The sequence below is a fragment of the Arachis ipaensis genome, chromosome B8, assembly GCF_059453495.1.
Source record: "Arachis ipaensis isolate K30076 ecotype BB chromosome B8, ASM5945349v1, whole genome shotgun sequence".
Classification (NCBI taxonomy): Eukaryota; Viridiplantae; Streptophyta; class Magnoliopsida; order Fabales; family Fabaceae; genus Arachis; species Arachis ipaensis.
Genome location: NC_142443.1, coordinates 57544762 through 57556914, shown reverse-complemented (window position 1 = coordinate 57556914; position 12153 = coordinate 57544762). Strand labels below are relative to the sequence as shown.

Below are 12153 nucleotides of genomic sequence, written 5' to 3'. Positions count from 1 at the left end.
ACTTAGCTTTTGAGGAGGAAAGAACTTGGCTAAGAAAGCCTTGACCAGCTTATCCCAAGAGTTCAAGCTATCCTTAGGTTGAGAGTCCAACCATATTCTAGCTCTGTCTCTCACAGCAAAAGGGAAAAGCATGAGCCTGTAGACTTCAGGATCTACTCCATTAGTCTTAACAGTATCATAGATGGAAGTCCATGAAACTTGCAGTTCTGCTGCATCAGAGAAACTAATTGAGGTTTCAGCTCAAAATTGTTTGCTCCAATGGCAGGAATGGAGGTGCTTCTTCCATTTAAATTGGAATTAGGTGCAGTAAAGTCACCAAGCATCCTCCTTGCATTATTATTATTTTTGGCTGCCATCTCCTCTTCCTGTTCAAAAGTTTCTGAAAGGTGCTTGCTGGATTGTTGTAATTTAGCTTCTCTTAGTTTCCTCTTCAGAGTCCTTTCAGGTTCTGGATCTGCTTCAACAAGAATATTCTTGTCCTTGCTCCTGCTCATATGAAAAAGAGGGAACAGAAAAATAATAATAATAATAGGGATCCTTTTTACCCAAGTATAGAAGTTCCCTTTGTGAGTAGAAGAAAAGAAGAAGAGAAAATCTGAACTCAGAGAGAGAGAGAGAGAGTTCGGATTTTTGGTGAGTGAGGAAGAGATGTTAGTAAATAAATAAATAAATAGAAGGAGATGAGAGAGAGAGAATTTTCGAAAATTATTTTTTTTTGAAAAAGAGTTAGTGATTTTCGAAAATTGTTTTTGTAAAAGGTTAGTAATTTTCGAAAATTAAAATAAAAAATTAAAATAATTAGTTAATTAAAAAGAATTTTTGAAAAAGAGGGAGATATTTTCGAAAATTAGAGAGAGAGAGTTAGTTAGGTAGTTTTGAAAAAGATAAGAAACAAACAAAAAGTTAGTTAGTTAGTTAGTTGAAACAAATTTGAAAATCAATTTTGAAAAGATAAGAAGATAAGAAGTTAGAAAGGATATTTTAAAATCAAATTTTGAAAAAGATAAGATAAAGAGATATTTTTGAAAAGATATAATTGAAATTAGTTTTGAAAAAGATTTGATTTTTAAAATCACAATTAATGACTTGATTCACAAGAAATCACAAGATATGATTCTAGAACTTAAAGTTTGAATCTTTCTTAACAAGTAAGTAACAAACTTGAAATTTTTGAATCAAAATATTAATTGATGATGTTATTTTCGAAAATTATGTGATAAAGATAAGAAAAAGATTTTTGAAAAATATTTTTAAAATTTTCGAAAATAAATAAAAAAATGAAAAAGATTTGATTTTTGAAAAAGATTTTGAAAAAGATAAGATTTTTAAATTGAAAATTTGATTTGACTCATAAAAACAACTAGATTTTAAAAAGTTTTGAAAAAGTCAACTCAAATTTTCGAAATTTATGAGTGAAAAAGGGAAAGATATTTTTTTTTTTGATTTTTGAAATTTTTTTTTATGAGAGGAAAAAACATGAAAAAGACTCAATGCATGAAAATTTTAGATCAAAACAATGAATGCATGCAAGAATGCTATGAATGTCAAGATGAACACAATGAACACTTTGAATGTCAAGATGAACATCAAGAACTTATTTTTGAAAAAATTTTTGATGCAAAGAAAACATGCAAGACACCAAACTTAGAAATCATTCATGTTTAGACTCTTATGAATGCAAAAATGCACATGTAAAACAAGAAAAGATGTAAAACAAGAAAACATTAAGATCAAACAAGAAGACTTACCAAGAACAACTTGAAGATCATGAAGAACACTATGAATGCATGAATTTTCGAAAAATGCAAGATGAATATGCAATTGACACCAAACTTATAACATGACACATGACTCAAACAAGAAACACAAAAATAAATTTTTTTTATGATTTTTTTGTATTTTCTTTTAATTTTTTTCGAAAATCATTTGAAAAAGAAAAATAAGGATTCCAAAATTTTTAATATGAATTCCAGGAATCTTGCACTCTTATTCTAAAGCTCCAATCTGCGGGTTAGGCATGGCTTAATAGCCAGCCAAGCTTTAGTATGTAACTCAGACATGCCACAGCTGACATACCAATTAACCTGCCTCTATGCTGATGGTTGGAAGCCCCTATCCAAAAGAATTAGACATGGCTTTACAGCCAGCTAGGCTTCAACATGCTTCATGAATCTCTAGAATTCATTCTTAAAAATTCTGAAGAAAAATATATTTTTTGAAAACATTTATTTAATAAAATTTTTTTTTTCAAAAACAAAGGAGAAAATTTTTGAAATTTTTTTTTTGAAAATAAAACAAAAAGAAAATTACCTAATCTGAGCAACAAGATGAACCGTCAGTTGTTCAAACTCGAACAATCCCCGGCAATGACGCCAAAAACTTGGTGCACGAAATTGTGATCCCCGGCAACGGCGCCAAAAACTTGGTGCACGAAATTGTGATCTTAGGCAACGGCGCCAGAAACTCTGTATGCACGTCTTAATAAATCGTTTTTCATTCACAACTTTGATACAACTAACCAGCAAGTGCACTGGGTCGTCCAAGTAATAAACCTTACGTGAGTAAGGGTCGATCCCATGGAGATTGTCGGCTTGAAGCAAGCTATGGTCACCTTGTAAATCTCAGTTAGGCGGATATCAAATAGTTATGGAGTTTTCGAATATTAATAATAAATAGAAAATAAGGATAGAAATACTTATGTAATTCATTGGTGAGAATTTCAGATAAGCGTATAGAGATGCATTCGTTCCTCTGAACCTCTGCTTTCCTGCTGTCTTCATCCAATCAATCTTACTCCTTTCCATGGCTGGCTTTATGTAAGGACATCACCGTTGGCTACTTTTTATCCTCTCTGGAAAATGGTCCGATGCGCTGTCACTACATGGCTAATCGTCTGGAGGCATCACCCTTGTCAATGGCTGCATCCCATCCTCTTGTGAAAATGGTCCAAATGCTCCAGACGATTAGCATTTGGACCATTTTCACAAGAGGATGGGATGCAGCCATTGACAAGGGTGATGCCTCCAGACGATTAGCCATGCAGTGACAGCGCATCGGACCATTTTACAGAGAGGATAAAAAGTAGCCATTGACAACGGTGATGTCCTTACATAAAGCCAGCCATGGAAAGGAGTAAGATTGATTGGATGAAGACAGCAGGAAAGCAGATGTTCAGAGGAATGAATGCATCTCTATATGCTTATCTGAAATTCTAACCAATGAATTACATAAGTGTTTCTATCCTTATTTTCTATCTATTTATTATTTATGTTCGAAAACTCCATAACTATTTTATATCTGCCTGACTGAGATTTACAAGGTGACCATAGCTTGCTTCATACGAACAATGTCCGTGGGATCGACCCTTACTCACGTAAGGTTTATTACTTGGACGACCTAGTGCACTTGCTGGTTAGTTGTATCGAAGTTGTGAATGAAAAACGATTTATTAAGACGTGCGTACAGAGTTTCTGGCGCCATTGCCTGAGATCACAATTTCGTGCACCACCTCCTCAACATCAATCTCAAGCTTCTTGGGAGGAGGCTCTATAACTTGTGACTCTTATGGACTTTCAACATCTCCTAGGTCTTCAACTACTTCTTCTTCTTCTTCTACAATCATGGCTTGCTCCACTTGTTCCAATACAAAGTCCCACTCCTTGTTCTCCACTGGAGTTTCTAATCTCTCATTCGTACTCTACTCTTCACTTGATTCTCCACATGTGGCCATGGGAGTACTTTGAGTGTCTAACCTTTGGGAGAATAAATAGATTACTCCTTGAAGAATAGTATAAATCTCCCTTTGCCCTTGGAAATATGAAATGAGAAAATCATTCATTAATGTTTGAGGTGGGGAGGAAGCCTCATTGTTTGGGACAAAGGATTCATAATAGGAAGGTGTTGCATCTTGATAAAGGTATGGAGATGGTGTATATTGAGGTGATACTTGGGAGTATTGATGCTAGAACTGTGGTGGTTCTATGTATGATTCATATGGCTCATATGGTTGTTGGTATGGTGGATAAGGGTTAGGATCATATGAAGGCGTTTGATGGTATGAGGCTTGTGAGTAAGGTGGTTGAGGACTATATTGAGAAGGGGGTTCATAGGCATAATGTGGTGGTTGTTGATAATCATAAGGAGGTCCACCATAGCTGATGAGCGAATATTTTATACGCTTTTTGGCATCATTTTCATCTAGTTTTTAGCATGTTTTGTTTAAGTTTTATGGAAAGCTAAAATCCAAAGCTTTCCAGCAATGTATGATAGTCCATACTTTGCTTCACAATTAAAGGTAGAAAACTGGCGTCCAATGCCAGCCTCCTGCCCTATTCTGGCGTCCAGCACCCAAAGGAGAAGAGACCAGCGTCCAAAGCCCATAAAGGACCCCTAGCCAGCGTTCAATGCACTAGAGGCCTCCTATCACGTGGATCTCAATCAAGCTCAGCCCAAACACTCACCATAAAAAGATTGTTTTATCCTTCTTAATGTAATCCTTAGTCATTAGTTTACTATTTAAAGATTTTTACACCTCTCATCAAGGGGAGGACACACACTTTACACATTTATCATTGTATTTTCTATCAGTATGAGTTTCTAAACCTCCTAGGTTGAGGGGAGGAGCCCTGCTGAGTTTTATGGATTAATAAAAGTATTACTGTTCTATTTCAATCCGTGTTTGATTCTCTATTCTAAGATGTATCTTCATTCTTCATCAATATGAATGCGTTGAACTGGCATAAGGTTATAACATTCTACATGGGTTTAGAGTGAGTCTTTCATCGAACAATGATGAACCACCAGCTTGATTATACATCTCTTAGACGTCTAATCTGCGACTTTGTTGGGGACTTCTCGAGACATCAGTCCAGCTGAGGTATGGGGAGATTAGAGTCTTTGTGGTAGAGGCTAGAACCCAAAGGCACAACATTCTCTGATCTGGAAGATTCGACCTTGTCTGTGGCATTTTGCATAAGATCATTAAAGAGAATGGACTGCAGGAGTGATGAGCGGATAATTTATACGCTTTTTGGCATTGTTTTTAGTATGTTTTTAGTATATTTTAGTTAGTTTTTTTTATGTTTTTATTAGTTTTAAATAAAAATTAGTCTTCTAGAATTTACTATGAGTTTGTGTGTTTTTCTGTAATTTCATGTATTTTCTGGCTGAAATTGAGGGACCTGAGCAAAAATCTGATTCAGAGGCTGAAAAAGGACTGCAGATGCTGTTGGATTCTGACCTCCCTGCACTCAAAGTGGATTTTCTGGAGCTACAGAAGTCCAATTGGCGCGCTCTCAATTTTGTTGGAAATTAGACATTCTGGGCTTTCCAGGAATATATAATAGTCCATACTTTGCCTAAGATTTGATGGTCCAAACAAGCTTTCCAAGTCAGCTCAAGAATTCTGGCGTTTAACTCCAAAACTGGCACAAAAGCTGGAGTTAAACGCCCAAACTGGCACAAAAGCTGGCATTTAACTCCAAGAAAAGTCTCTACACATGGAAGCTTCAATGCTCAGCCCAAGCACACACCAAGTGGGCCCGGAGGAAGATTTCTGCATTAATTACTCATCTCTGTAACCCTAGGCTACTAGTTTTCTATAAATAGGACCTTTTGCCATTGTATTTTCATACTTGGGATCTTTGATAAGTCTTATGATATCTTAGACACGTTTAGAGGCTGGCCATTCGGCCATGCCTAGACCTTGTTCTTATGTATTTTCAATGGTGGAGTTTCTACACACCATAGATTAAGGTGTGGAGCTCTGCTGTTCTTCATGAATTAATACAAAGTACTATTGTTTTTCTATTCAACTCAAGTCTATTTCTTCTCTAAGATATTCATTCGCACCCAAGAACATGATGAATGTGATGATTATGTGACACTCATCACCATTCTCACCTATGAACGCGTGACTGACAACCACTTCCGTTCTACATGCAAACAAGCTTGAATGTGTATCTCTTGGGTTTCTAATCTAAGATTGGAACCTTCGTGGTATAGGTGGTGCACAAAATTCTGATGTCCAGGCTCAAGCAATCCCTGGCAACGTGAGCAACTTGGTACGCGTAATCGTGATTACACTTTAATTATGTAAAATTCATGGCTCTTTCTTTCCCTGGTAATGGCGCCAAGAACATGGTGCCAATACCATGGTTCACAACTTCGATACAACTAACCAGCAAGTGCACTGGGTCGTCCAAGTAATACTTTACGTGAGTAAGGGTCGAATCCCACGGAGATTGTCGGTATGAAGCAAGCTATGGTCACCTTGTAAATCTCAGTCAGACAGATATAAAGTGATAATGGTGTTTTCGAATAATAAATAAAAGACTAGGGATAGAGGTACTTATGTAATTCATTGGTAGGAATTTCAGATAAGCGAATGGAGATGCTTTTCGTTCCTCTGAACCTCTGCTTTCCTGCTATCTTCATCCAATCAGTCTTACTCCTTTCCATGGCTGGCTTTATGTGATACATCACCACTGTCAATGGCTACTTTCGGTCATCTCTCGGGAAAATGATCCAATGCCCTGTCACGGCACGGCTAATCGTCTGGAGGCATCACCCTTGTCAATGGCTTCATCTTATCCTCTCAGTGAATAATATGCTCACGCACCCTGTCACGTCACGGCTATTCATCTGTCGGTTCTTGATCATGCTGGAATAGGATTTACTATCCTTTTGCATCTGTCACTAACGCCCTGCAATCGCGAGTTAGGAGCTCGTCACAGTCATTCATTCATTGAATCCTACTCGGAATACCACAGACAAGGTTTAGACTTTCCGGATTCTCTTGAATGCCGCCATCATTCTAGCTTACGCCACGAAGATTCTGGTTAGGAGATCTAAGAGATATTCATTCTAGCTTAATTCATGTAGAACAGAAGTGTTTGTCAGGCACGCGTTCATAAGGGTGAAGGATGATGAGCGTCACACATAATCATCACCTTCATCACGTTCTTGGGTGCGAATGGATATCTTAGAAGCGAAATAAGATGAATTGAATAGAAAACAGTAGTACTTTGCATTAATTTTTGAGGAACAGCAGAGCTCCACACCTTAATCTATGGAGTGTAGAAACTCTACCGTATGAAAATACATAAGTGAAGGTCCAGGCATGGCCCAGATGGCCAGCCCCCTAAAACGTGATCAAAGGATCATAAGGTAATCCAAAGATGTCAAATACAATAGTAAGAGGTCCTATTTATAATAAACTAGCTACTAGGGTTTACATGGGTAAGTAATTGATGCATAAATCCACTTCTGGGGCCCACATGGTATGTGCTTGGGCCGAGCCTTAACGTTCCACGTGCAGAGGCCATTTGTGGAGTTGAACGCCAGGTTTTGATCCATTTCTGGCGTTCAACTCTGGTTTTGGATCCTTTTCTGGCGCTGGACGCCAGATTTGGGCAGAGAGCTGGAGTTGAACGCCAGTTTACGTCATCTATTCTTGGCTAAAGTATGGATTATTATATATTTCTGGAAAGCCCTGGATGTCTACTTTCCAACGCAATTGGAAGCGTGCCATTTCGAGTTCTGTAGCTCCAGAAAATCCACTTTGAGTGCAGGGAGGTCAGAATCCAACAACATCAGCAGTCCTTCTTCAACCTCTGAATCTGATTTTTGCTCAAGTCCCTCAATTTCAGTCAGAAAATACCTGAGATCATAGAAAAACACACAAACTCATAGTAAAGTCCAGAAATGTGAATTTAACATAAAATCTATTAAAAACATCCCTAAAAGTAAGTAGATTCTACTAAAAATATACTGAAAACAATGCCAAAAAGCGTATAAATTATCCGCTCATCACAACACCAATCTTAAATTGTTGCTTGTCCCCAAGCAACTGAAAATAGGATAAAAAGAATAGAATATACTATAAATTCCAAACTATCAATGAAACATAGCTCCAATCAGATGAGCGGGACTTGTAGCTTTTTGCATCTTGAATAGTTTTGGCATCTCACTCTATCCATTGAGGTTCAGAATGATTGGCATCTATAGGAACTCAGAGTTCAGATAGTGTTATTGATTCTCCTAGTTCAGTATGATGATTCTTGAACACAGCTGTTTTATGAGTCTTGGCCGTGGCCCTAAGCACTTTGTTTTCCAGTATTACCACCGGATACATAAATGCCACAGACACATAATTGGGTGAACCTTTTCAGATTGTGACTCAGCTTTGCTAAAGTCCCCAATTAGAGGTGTCCAGGGTTCTTAAGCACACTCTTCTTTTACTTTAGACCTTGACTTTAACCGCTCAGTCTCAAGTTTTCACTTGACACCTACACGCCACAAGCACATGGTTAGGGACAGCTTGGTTTAGCCGCTTAGGCCAGGATTTTATTCCTGTAGACCCTCCTATCCACTGATGCTCAAAGCCTTGGGATCCTTTTTATTTCCCTTGCCTTTTGGTTTTAAGGGTTATTGGCTTTTTGCTCTTGCCTCTTGGTTTTAAGAGCTTTGGCTTTTTCTGCTTGCTTTTTCTTTCTATATTTTTTTTTCGCCTATTTTTTTTTTTCTGCAAGCTTTGTTCTTTGCTGCTTTTTCTTGCTTCAAGAATCATTTTTATGGTTTTTCAGATTATCAAATAACATGTCTCCTAGTCATCATTCTTTCAAGAGCCAACATATTTAACATTCTTAAACAACAACTTCAAAAGACATATGCACTGTTCAAGCATACATTCAGAAAACAAGAAGCATTGCCACCACATCAATATAATTAAGCTAAGTTCAAGGATAAATTCAAAGCTCATGTACTTCTTGTTCTTTTGAATTAAAACATTTTTCATTTAAGAGAGGTGATGGATTCATAGGGCATTCATATCTTTAAGACATAGTTACTAACTACTAATGATCATGTAATGAAGACACAAACATAGATAAGCACCATAACATAGAAAACGAAAAAAAACAGAAGAAATAAGAGCAAGGAATGAGTCCACCTTAGTGATGTTCTTGAGCTCTTCTATGTCTCTTCCTTGTCTTTGCTGCTCCTCCTTCATTGCTTTTAGATCTTCTCTGATTTCACGAAGGATGATGGAGTGCTCTTGATGTTCCACCCTTAGTTGCTTCCAATAATTGTGTGGAAGAATATGTATCCCCCGAGGTATCTCAGGGATCTCTTGATTTGCAGTCAAATGTTCTACCACTGAGCTATAGACCCTTGATGGAAGCTTTTGTCTTCCCTTTTCTCTTTTTAGAGGTTTCTCTGGCCTTAGGTGCCATCAATGGTTATGAAAAAAAAAACAAAAAAGCTATGCTTTTACCACACCAAACTTAGAATGTTGCTCGCCCTCGAGCAAAAGAAGAAGGAATAGAAGAAGAAAAAGAAGATATGGGGGAGATGGAGGGAGGTGTGTATTCGGCCATATGGGTGGGGTGGGTGGGAAATTGGTTTTGAATTTTGAAGGTAGGTGGAGTTTATGAGGTAGGTTTATGGGGAAGAGTGGATGGATGTGAGTGGTGAAGAGGTGATGGGGAAGAGAGATTGAGGTTATTGGTGAAGGGTTTTTGGGGAAGAGTGTTTATGGGGTTGTGTGAAAGAGAGTGGTGAGAAAAAGTGAGTGGAGGTAGGTGGGGATCCTGTGGGGTCCACAGATCCTGAGTGGATCCTATGGGGTCCACAGATCCTGAGGTGTTCAAGGATTTACATCCCTGCACCCTTTAGGCATGTAAAAATGCCTTTGTACCCAACTCTGGGCGTTCAGTGCCAGGTTGGTGGCCATTTTGGGCGTTCAACGCCCATTTGTGTGCCCTTTCTGGCGTTGAACGCCAGAACCATGCCTGTTCTGGCGTTCAGCGCCCAGAAGCTGCCCATTTTGGGCGTTCAGCGCCAGCACCATGCTCTGTTCTGGCGCTGAACGCCAGACAGATGCTCCTCCAGGGTGTGATTTTTCTTCTGCTGTTTTTGATTCCGTTTTTGATTTTTTTGTTTGTTTTGTGACTCCACATGATCATGAACCTATAAAGACATATAACTAAGAAAAATATAGTTAGATAAATAAAAATTGGGTTGCCTCCCAACAAGCGCTTCTTTAATGTCAATAGCTTGACAGTGGGCTCTCATGGAGCCTCACAGATGTTCAGAGCATTGTTGAAACTCTCCAACACCAAACTTAGAGTTTAGATATGGGAGTTCAACACCAAACTTAGAGTTTGACTGTGGGGGCTCTGGTTGACTCTGCTTTGAGAGAAGCTTTTCATGCTTCCTCTCCATGGTTACAGAGGGAGATCCTTGAGTTTTAAACACAAGGGAGTCCTCATTCCATTGAAGGACTATTTCACCTCTGTCAACATCAATCACAGCTCTTGCTGTGGCCAGGAAAGGTCTTCCTAGGATGATGGATTCATCCTCTTCCTTTCCAGTATCCAGCACTATGAAATCAGTAGGGATGTAAAGGCCTTTAACCTTTACTAACACGTCCTCTACTTGTCCATAAGCCTGTTTTCTTGAATTATCTGCCATCTCTAATGAGATTCTAGCAGCTTGCACCCCATATATTTCCAGTTTCTCTATTACAGAGAGGGGCATGAGGTTTATTCCTGAACCAAGGTCACACAGAGCCTTAAAGATCATGGTGCCAATGGTACAGGATATTATGAACTTTCCAGGATCCTGTCTCTTCTGAGGCAATGTCAGTTGATCCAGATCACTTAGTTCATTGATGAACAAGGGAGGTTCAACTTCCCAAGTATCAATGCCAAATAATTTGGCATTCAGCTTCATGATTGCACCAAGAAACTTGGCAGTTTGCTCTTCAGTAGCATCCTCATTCTCTTCAGAAGAGGAATACTCATCAGAGCTCATGAAGGGCATAAGGAGGTTCAATGGAATCTCTATGGTCTCTAGATGAGCCTCAGAGTCCTTTGGTTCCTCAGAGGGAAGCTCCTTATTGATCACTGGACGTCCTAGGAGGTCTTCCTCCTTGGGATTCACGTCCTCTCCTCTCCTCACAGGTTCGGCCATGGTGCTTATGTCAATGGCCTTGCACTCTCCTTTTGGGTTCTCTTCTGTATTGCTTGGGAGAGTACTAGGAGGGATTTCAGTGATCCTTTTACTCAGCTGGCCTACTTGTGCTTCCAGATTTCTAATGGAAGATCTTGTTTCATTCATGAAACTTACAGTGGCCTTAGACAGATCAGAGACTAAGTTTGCTAAATTAGAAGCATTTTGTTCAGAGTTCTCTGTCTGTTGCTGAGTGGAAGATGGAAAATGTTTATTATTGTTAAACCTGTTTCTTCCACCATTATTAAAGCCTTGTTGAGGCTTTTGATCCTTCCATGAGAAATTTGGATGATTTCTCCATGATGAGTTATAGGTGTTTCCATAAGGTTCACCTAAGTAATTCACCTCTGCTATTGCAGGGTTCTCAGGATCATAAGCTTCTTCTGCATAAGAAGCCTCTTGAGTACTGTTGGATGCAGCTTGCATTCCATGCAGACTCTGAGAGATCATATTGACTTGCTGAGTCAATATTTTATTCTGAGCCAATATGGCATTCAGAGTATCAACTTCAAGAACTCCCTTCTTCATAGGCGTCCCATTATTCACAGGATTCCTTTCAGAAGTGTACATGAACTGGTTATTAGCAACCATGTCAATGAGTTCTTGAGCTTCTGCAGGCGTTTTCTTTAGGTGAATGGATCCACCTGCAGAAGTGTCCAGTGACATCTTTGATAGCTCAGATAAACCATCATAGAATATATCCAGGATGGTCCAATCTGAAAGCATGTCAGAAGGACACTTTTTGGTCAACTGTTTGTATCTTTCCCAAGCTTCATAGAGGGATTCACCTTCTTTCTGTCTGAAGGTTTGAACATCAGCTCTAAGCTTGCTCAGCTTTTGAGGAGGAAAGTACTTGGCTAAGAAAGCCGTGACCAGCTTATCCCAAGAGTTCAGGCTGTCTTTGGGTTGAGAATCCAACCATAATCTAGCTCTGTCTCTTATAGCAAAAGGAAAAAGCATGAGCCTGTAGACTTCAGGATCTACTCCATTAGTCTTAACAGTATCAAATATCTGCAAGAATTCAGTTAAGAACTGAAAAGGATCTTCAGATGGAAGTCCATGAAACTTGCAGTTCTGCTGCATCAGAGAAACTAATTGAGGTTTCAGCTCAAAGTTGTTTGCTCCAATGGCAGGAATTGA

At 38.8% G+C, this 12153-nt stretch overlaps 1 non-coding gene across 1 annotated transcript; it reads left to right on the top strand.

The window, feature by feature from the left end:
* Nucleotides 1-11733: 11733 nt before the first annotated feature.
* Nucleotides 11734-11841, top strand: LOC148548212 (small nucleolar RNA R71). Its single transcript, XR_015897428.1, has one exon. It is a non-coding gene; the product is annotated as a small nucleolar RNA R71 (small nucleolar RNA).
* Nucleotides 11842-12153: the final 312 nt, after the last annotated feature.